Raw genomic sequence first — 9,651 nt, 5'->3', positions numbered from 1 at the left:
ATCTTCACATAAATAATTTAATGAGTTGTCATATAAAATTTGCTGGAACAAATAAGAAATTAACATGTGGAAAATCCTACCTAATAAATAAAGAACATGTGGAAAATACATTTAATAAAAAATGCTTATAAAATGTCATGTGTCCAAATCAAGGAGAAAACAACATATGGCAACAAGTTCTTTATTTATTAGGTAGGATGCACAGCTGACTGAAATCCAAATGGGAGCGAGAAGTTTTACTCGGATAAACAACACGGATTCCAAAATGAGCAAATTGGATTGGTTACTTGTACTTGATGGTGTTTTGGAATCATGCCCGACCTTTTCTACATTTGACTTGGACAAAAAATGGTTTGGCCACCTTTTAATTTTTTTACATTGTCAAAAAATGACTATGGTCCATTTCCATTTTGCTTTCTTCATTAATGGTTAGAGAGGGAAGCTTTTGATGAGACAGTAAATAAGGTGTGTATAGAGTTTAATAATGACACAGAAGGGGTTGGAATTAAATTAAAAGTGAAACTAAAATTCCTAAAAGAAAGATTAAAAACTTGGAATCGGGAGATGAGAACCAACGAAACAAATAAGAAACAAAATTCAGTGGTTCTGATTAATGGTGTTGAGTAGAAGATTGAAGCTAAATTGGCAACATATGGGAGATTTAGATGTTCCATTACATCACATCCAAGAAATCGAAGACTTAGATAGAGTAGATGTAAAAACCATTTTCATGTATTAACTCCTTGACATCAATTTTTTTTAAGTTTCGACATTTTGAGGATTTGAATGATCGCAACATTGTGGTGGAGAGCCACCACGTTGCAGTCACGTCATTTAAATGGAGGGATGCTCAAGTGTTGGCCTTGTGCCCTATTTAAGCAATGTCGTTGTTAGGGTTTCATTCCATCCTCAGCTTCCATCCTCCAGAAGAAAAACCCTAACCCTAGAGTACCATAGGTGTGTCTTTTTCTTGGTGCTTGAAGCTTAGAGATATTACTAATGTAATAAGAGGTGTGTTAGTGAAGCAAGGAACATCAAGAAAGCCTAATCCAATCTCTTAAGCATCTTTAGGACTTTTGTAAGTCTTCAAGTCTCAACTTTGTGAATATTCTTTCTAGATCTTGGGTTTTAGGATAGTTTTGTCCATTTTGATGAGTTTCGGATGAAAGGTTGGAATAAAGTATGAAACTTTATTGTTTTCCAAGGTCCTAAAAGTATAATAGCTGCTATCTATGGTATCTACTCTCTCTTTGGAGCCATGCATGGATTTGGTACCATATTTTACCATTTTTGACCTAGAATGGTGTGAGCCTTGCATGGGTTATACATGTCATAAAATTTTGATTTTTATGCACTATAAGATAGTATTACAGCATTCTGGAATGTTTGAAGCTTGGGCTTAATAGATTAAGAGCTTAATAAGGGAACTGTTTTGCTAGAAAAACCGCGACACAATTGAGGTCTCACGACTGTTTGTCGTGACTAGACCACGACGCGACCATTGACCGTTAAAGTTTTTGACTAGTTTAACATTTAGTTAAAGTTAAGAGTACGTGTAGTAGACTAAGGTTTGACCTCGGTTCGGTTTAGGTTGCATGTGTAGCAGATTTTCCATGATTGTGGGGATTATCATTTCATCTCTCTGATTCAAGTGAGTCTTTTCACTATACTGTAGGACACGGGGTGTCAAGTTATGTTATTTGTATTTGTAACTATTACATATTTGTTTATATGCTTATTAGGCTATCCCCATTGGGCTAGGCTTATTTATATGTTAATAGGTTGGTCCTGATTGCATCTAACTTAGGTTGGTCCCATATGAATGAAACATAACTATTAGGCTAGGACCCTTACTTGAATTGTATATTGTATTTTAGAGAACTCACTAAGCTTTGTGCTTGAGAATTCAAGTTTAGATGTTTATGATACTTCTGGTAGAGATTTTCCTAATTTATTAATCGCATCCACTAGAGATTTTCCGCACTATTAGTTTTTATATTTAATTATTAATCGCATCCACTAGAGATTTTCCGCACTATTAGTTTTTATATTTAATCTAATATTTGATTTTGGAAAGTCAATCTTATACCTTGGTTTAATTTTTATGGAATGATGATGTAATGGTTTTATTATGATTAAAAATGAAAATTTTACTCTAGTTTTTGGGACTTTACAAGTTAGTATCAAAGCCTTGGTTTGAGGTATTCGGGCTAGCACTACGTGTGTCTAAACTCAAACTGAGGACTTTATGTGTGTAAGAATCGAGTTATTAATATGAAATCAATCACTAAAATCAATAAGAACACGATACGTAAATAAGATCTGATTGGCTCATTAAGGTCAGAAAGGAGTACATAAGTTCGAGAGAGTTTACAAGAAAATGACTGATGTTAAAGTTACTCTCTACCCTATACTTACTCTATTTATAGAGTGTTCTAGATGTACAAAAAATATGCAAGGACTAAACATTCAACTTCAACATCGACATGTGCCTTGTAAAATACATACACTTCAAAATACACAATTTCGCACCCTAATAGGCTTAGTTCTATTTCGACTTCTCACTATACATTTCGAACCCTACAATCTCCCCCTTAGTGAGAAAAGATAAAATCACACTATAAACTTCATAGTCTGTAGAAGTAAAATGTGAACCTTCATATACCACAAAATCATCTTTCGAATCTCATCCTTATCTTCTGTTTCATTTCTCTTGCAATTGTTAATTCGAATGAGAAGATTTGTATAATGAGAATTCGAATACCTCTTCACATCACTTAATTGAAACAAGAACTTATTGATATTTTTGTTCTTGTTCTTTCCTCGAAATACCACCCCCTGAGGTTGATGTTGATGGGTTTTATACATAGCAAACAATCCTATGTGTACATGCAACCCTAATTTGAGGATCTATGTTTTCACTATTAGACATACAAGCCTTGAACACAAAACTAGAAACCCTAGGAGGCACATGTAATTTTTGAAATTAACATATAATTAGGGTTATGATACATACCTTTATTGTTATATTGTAATAACAATCAAAATTTTGAAGATCTTGAACTTTGGTAGCAAGCACCACAAGTTTCGCGCCTCTAATGGCTCATAAACAAACCTAGCAACCAAGGATTACTATGGAGAGAGAGAGTGAGAGAGAGAGAAGGGAAGTGGAAAATTTGATTCTAAGCCTTTCTTGGAGTGCAATGGATGAAATCCAACCCTATAGGGGTTTATATAGGTGATAAGGAAGGTTTAGGATAAGGCAGGTGTATCTTAGATAACCTTAATCCCTTAACTTCCTCCCTAAGGCTACCAAGGCACCCTTAGAGCCCAAAGAAACCCTAGGATGCTCTAGATTTCGTTCCCACCTCTAAGGAAGGTTCTAGAATGCTCAATGCTCAACTTTTGAACATTGTTGCCTTTAGTCCCTGCTGTTTCAATTAATTCCTTTAATCCCAAAATTAATTCCAAATTAATTTTTGATTCAATATTAATTAAAATATATGATTTTTAATTAATATAGTATATCTATAATACATTAATAAACCATTTATCTTGATTTCAAATTAATTTATTAACTAAGTAATAAATTAATAAATCACTCTTCTCTCTCCAACAGTTATCCTATTTAATTGCCAGGTTTGAAGGCAACCCAAAAGGACATTGCCACTATCAATTCAAGTGCATAAAAATTATAGTTATAGGCTTAGACACCTAATCCAACAGTCTCCCACTTGGATAAGTCTAACAACTATAGTTGCAAGTATAACTTCAAAAATTGACTAGCAAATTTTATCTACCAAAAGTCGTTGTTGAACTCTGACCTAGTCAGTGACGTGTCCTTAGATAAGGGATCAAATATTCCTCCATTCTACAAGATTTCGTATGGACATGAGACATGGATTATCATCAATATTTGCCCAATAGTTGTTTCCTGATTTATGACGACTGACTAATTGAACAAATCAAATCAGTCCAGGCTTGGCCAAGCACTTTGGGGTGTCATCACTAAATCATCGAGGGACCCACAGATATCGCTTTTATCCCTCTTAGGGTAAAAGGAACGGATAAACTTCGACTCAAATGCTTGTTTGTACTTACTCATCATATCACACACAACAATATGTTTTATGACACCAAGTTACTGGTGTTTACATATGTCAATGTGCAACCGACTTGTAAACTACAACTCACATGTCTCCGTTTCAAGAATATAAGATATTATCATCTCACAATCACTTGTGGTAAAATCCATGAAGTGATTCACGTGAGCGTGAGTTTAATCCAATACTCAAATCTTATTTCAGGATCACTCATGAACACTGCAACGGACTTTTGCTATGTCTAAAACGCTTCAAACAATCTGCAGTCGGATTCATGACAGTCTTGCCTCAATACCTACTTCCAAAGTATGATTGACAGTGGATGGTTTGAATAATCTTATTATTCGGGAAGTCAAAACATGCGAAGTGAAACACAAGAATAATCGAATCCAATATGGCCTCAACACTTTGAGTATAAATAAAACACCTTCTATTTAATCACCATATTGATTACACATTAATCATTGTATGATGTTTCGGATAATCTACTTAATACTTGAATTAAAATAACAATAGTTATCCCTTGCTCCAAGCAAGCACACCATGTTTACCTATGGTCCTAAATTGTTGAAATAGATCAATTGAACACATTTCCAATGATGCTCATTTCAAAATTCCCAATCCTTATCACAAGTGTAAGAATACCAAATTCTTGCTATGTGTTAGATTCTAACATTTTACGCAATGATCCTTTTGTAATGACATAGCACCAAAGTGACCAAGACTTAGCCAATGATATTACAAAGTGCTCTATTGGAGATTGTTACAAGACAAATCCATAGACATGAAGTCTCAAATTCAAAGTACATTCCTTTGAATATCCTTCCTGCATAAAAGTTTCTAATCTACATAGATTCTCAATATCCAACTCCCATTATGGAAACATTTCCATATTTCCCATATGACAACTCATTTTTCATAGAGTCCTATCTATTCATAATAATTCCAATACAGTCCATTTATTGCTATACTTCCAACTGCCCACAAGCAACCAATCCTTGGAGAACCTTAGATTTTCCTTGATAGCTGTTTAATTATTTTAGTCATATCTGGTTATGGTCTGCCCTAGGCATTTGGAAAATCAGAACGGTCGAATATTATAGCACATGTAATCGATCCTATACCGAAAGCGTATGGGATACGATATATAATGTCTTACATAAAGACATGATACTTTACCAATCTCTTGCTATAATATTGTTATATATATAATTTCCTTATGTTGAACCTTTTCAACATAACATTCATATATGTCCTTTGATTAAATTTGATTAAAATTTCTCGATCTAAGCTTTTAGAATTGAAATGAGGTATAAGTTCCTCTCCCTTAATTATAGCAAAACAACTTTTCAAACTCTGCAACTTTGCGAATTGAAACTTTTGTTTTCTATAATTAACATTGCTAACTCACAACATAATAATCATGCTCCCACTAACATGATAATTATCTATTTACCAGCATAACACTTATGCTCCCACTAGCTTTGACATGTACTTAGAAATTAGTTGGACTTCTAGAAATCAATACTTATTGACTTTCATTACAAAAGTTCATATTTTTTATACGAGATGCTTTGATAAGACTTTATCTAAGCTTATACACCTTTTATTAGAAAGCTCATATGCATGTCTAAACTATTTAAGAACTTATATCAATAAGTCCCAAATGTTCAGACTAATTGCCAAATCTCACAATTCGAACCATAAAGAGGGATGCCATAATCATGATTGGATTTGAGAATGCAATTTACACAATCGCTATCTCCTTAAAATCTTCCTAGTGAAAGAGTTTCCTCACAATCATTTTCATGAAGGAAAGAAACCTTATGACACTTAGATTTTATGGTGCATGTGTTCCTATCCATGTGAATTTCTCATAACCATAATCATAAGACAAAGTTTGTGACAAATCCAAAATCATATGGACTGAACTTGTTCAATCTTTATTTCTTGCCATCTGGCAGCACAAGGGCCTACCATGTCTTCCAAGTAGTCAAGCAGCTCACCCATACATATCAATGAACTTTCACCAATCAAGGTGCTTTTCTTTATGCAATCAATTGAGAACTTTTAGAAATCACATGCATAGTCAAATTTACTGGAATGGAACAGAAACAAGAATATGTCAACATGATAGGTTATAAACCTCAAGTCGTGTGCTAGTGATGAACAACTACGTTTATTCTTGATTTGTTCTTCAAACTTTTCATGATCATTAAGACTTCCACTGACCTCTTGACATATAAGATTCTAATGTCAAGAATCAGTCCTTGACAAAAAAATATTCAAGAGTTAGTGCAGGTTCCTATCAACACAAAACCACAACACACGATTGGTCTTAGTTGGTCTTTGTCTTATCCAAGACATCACAACTTACCAATTTCAAACATGCAGGACTAAGAAACATTTCTGCTCCACATTTTATGATGTGTTATAAACCTACTTATGACATGTCACTCAATACAGAATCTTGGAGTATCAATCTAAGACTTGTTTTTGGAACAAAGTATGATTCTCCTTAATCGATTTAACCATTTCAACAATTTCCAATTCCTCTTCTTAACCATACAAATGCACTAAGGCGTCCTTATAGTATCAATTTAAAGACGATTTCATAATCACTAGGTTAATCATAAAACACAATAATTAAGTACTCTCCCTTCTTTTGATATTGGAGAAACTTTTATCTTTCTGCCTAATTGATTTTTCCTATTCGTTCTGCTTTGAATCGAATTTTTTTTTCAATGATTCAGAATCACACTTAATCTTGTAATTATAACCATGTTTACTAAACTTTTAGTAAATCACGACGAATTGTCTTATTGTTCTTTGTGGTGGACCTGACCAATGCACAACATTTTGTATTGGACCCTTTAGTCCTTCACTTGACTCACATACTTGTGTGAACAAGGAATTAGTCTTAATTTTACAAAAGATAAAGGTTCTCATTCATCATACAATACAAGTCGTATGATTCCAAGTTTCTGTCAAATTGAAACTTGGGTGTTGAGAATCATTCCCTATTTGATAAATTTTCGACACTACCACAAATAACATAACTAAGAATCACATCCACTTTGCTAATAGAAACATACAAACATCAATTTTTACAAAAGTCATTGCAAGGATAGATAAATAAGACAAAAATCAAAATTTACTTTATTTAAAAAACCACGGAAAAAAATTGTCCTTACAGCGCAAATAAAAATGAAAACTATGTTACTAAACATTTCTAAGCAATCTATCCTAACTCTCAAACAACAACTCAAAAATCCGATCTTCGAACCATGCGATCGAAATCCATTTCTTTGTGATCAAACTCAGCTCACTCTTCCTTGAAGCTTCCTTTTTTTTCGATCCTACAAAACGTCAAAATGTAATCTTATCACATCATGTATTAAGAATCTATAAATAGTAACTTAATAAAGTTAGATATTGGATTTACTTGAAGCAGAGTCATACATCTTGTCTCTCCCATCTTCGTGATCCTTCAGGTAGATATGGAAGCTTCGCATCCAATGCCCTTTCTCTTGGCAATAGAAATGAATGGACTCTTTTGGAACACCACATGGGACAATTTCAGAGTTAACCTTTCTCTTTACCATCTGGTTAAACGGTTTGACTATGGCCAATCCCTCTCCAATGGGAAGAGAAGACTTTTCTAGACTTCCAATGTTGCCATTTTCAATATCCATGGAAGTTTGGGAGGTTGATCTACCAGTCAAATTTGCTTTACCAGTGCACCAAATCATTGCTGATTCAGCAGCAATAAGCAAATAGGTAAGATCAATGAGGGTCACGCCATGGTCCATCATATAGTAATCATTAACGAACTAACTATATGATTCGGGAAGTGATTCAAGAACCAAGTCAACAGCCAACTTCCTTGAGACATCGACACCCAACATCCCTAACTTGTCAATATGCAACTTCATATACAAGACGTGAGCACATATAGACACCCAACATCCCTAACTTGTCAATATGCAACTTCTTCCTGTTTGCTTGCCAATAGGGCTTGAGTGACCATGAAGTTTTCAAGTCTTCAAACACATGTGTCAAGGAGAATTATTGGAGGAGGTGGAGGAAGTGAAAAACGATTTATGTTTCCACAATCCAATCGTGGAACATCATCTTCATGTGGAAAGCTTTTTCCAAAGGATTTTGGAAGACCATAGTTGTAAGATTTTGACATCTACAAAACAGAAGAAATTCATGTTAGTTGATTCAAACCTTAATATAATACCCAAATGAAATATTAAGGCTGGGACCCAACACAATGTTCTACAACTTGGAAAAGGGATTCCATAATCCAGTTGCAGAATATTTGAAGGTAGGTAAATGAAAATTAGGTTTTAAACGAATTGAAACTACTAGATCTTTTGAGATTCATTGAAATTTTCAATGGCATGTTTAATCTCGATTATGTCCTGCAAGTTTGCTACTGAGATGTCGAGGATCACAAACAAGGTGTGGATAACCATGCAAATTAGCTTGGTACTCTCGAAGATGTCTATCACTAAATCAATGTGTTGGTTAACCACACACGCTCCATTGATCTATGATAATCTACGAGCTACCCATTAGTATCCTTCATTGGTCCATAATAGCGTGCTGGTTAACCACACATGATCCACTATTGACCAACAAGGTGCAATGTGCCATTTCATGGATTAGCATCAACTCTACATTTTTCATAAAGTAACTAAGATTTGGGAATTTATAAAAAGACATTTGGTTACTTTATATAATCATTATACTTATTAATGAGGAATTAATTTTCCTATCCTATCCGTTTGGCTAACGACCCTCCACCAATCAAGGAAGCGGTGGGTGAGAGTGGACACCCATTAAACCACTATTTTATAGGCAGTAACCTTATACCCCTCCTTATAGATTGGCTTCGTGAATGAATCCTACTAACGGTAAGACTGAATCGTCTTATACATATATAAGTATTAAGCTTTTAATATTATTAGTATAAGGGTGTATTTTAAACATTTCAAAATACTATGGTTTCAATTAATACTTAAAAAATTTCGAAAATTAATACCTTTTAACCTTAAAATCTTAAACATTAAAAACCTTGATTTATTAATTATCTAAAATTAAACAATTAATTTAAATTATTAAAACTTAAAGGATTATCCATTAAATTAAACAATTAATTTAACATAATCCCTTTATCCCCTAGATTTCAAAATTTTGGGAAGGGATAATATATAATCTTTAATTATCTACTTAAACAATTAACAAGATAATTACCAAAGATTATCCTAATCCTAAAATTTTGAAATCTAATCATGAGAAGGTAGTTATTTTTGAAATCCCTAGGGTTAACCAACCCTAAAAGCAAAAATATGAGGCCAAAGTAAAGGGTTCATGAAACCCCAGCGAATTTCAAAAACCAAGGTTTTGAAACCCTAATTTCGAAAATCCAAGTCTAATTTGTCAAATTCATACTTTTGTATCAAATCTAACTGAAAACAACAACCAAAATCTCTGATACCACGGATGGGTTTTATACATAGCAAACAATCATATGTGT

This window comes from Lactuca serriola, chromosome 4, assembly GCF_051521515.1.
Source record: "Lactuca serriola cultivar US96UC23 chromosome 4, Lser_US96UC23_V15, whole genome shotgun sequence".
Taxonomy (NCBI): Eukaryota; Viridiplantae; Streptophyta; class Magnoliopsida; order Asterales; family Asteraceae; genus Lactuca; species Lactuca serriola.
Note: the sequence above shows the minus strand (reverse complement) of the source record.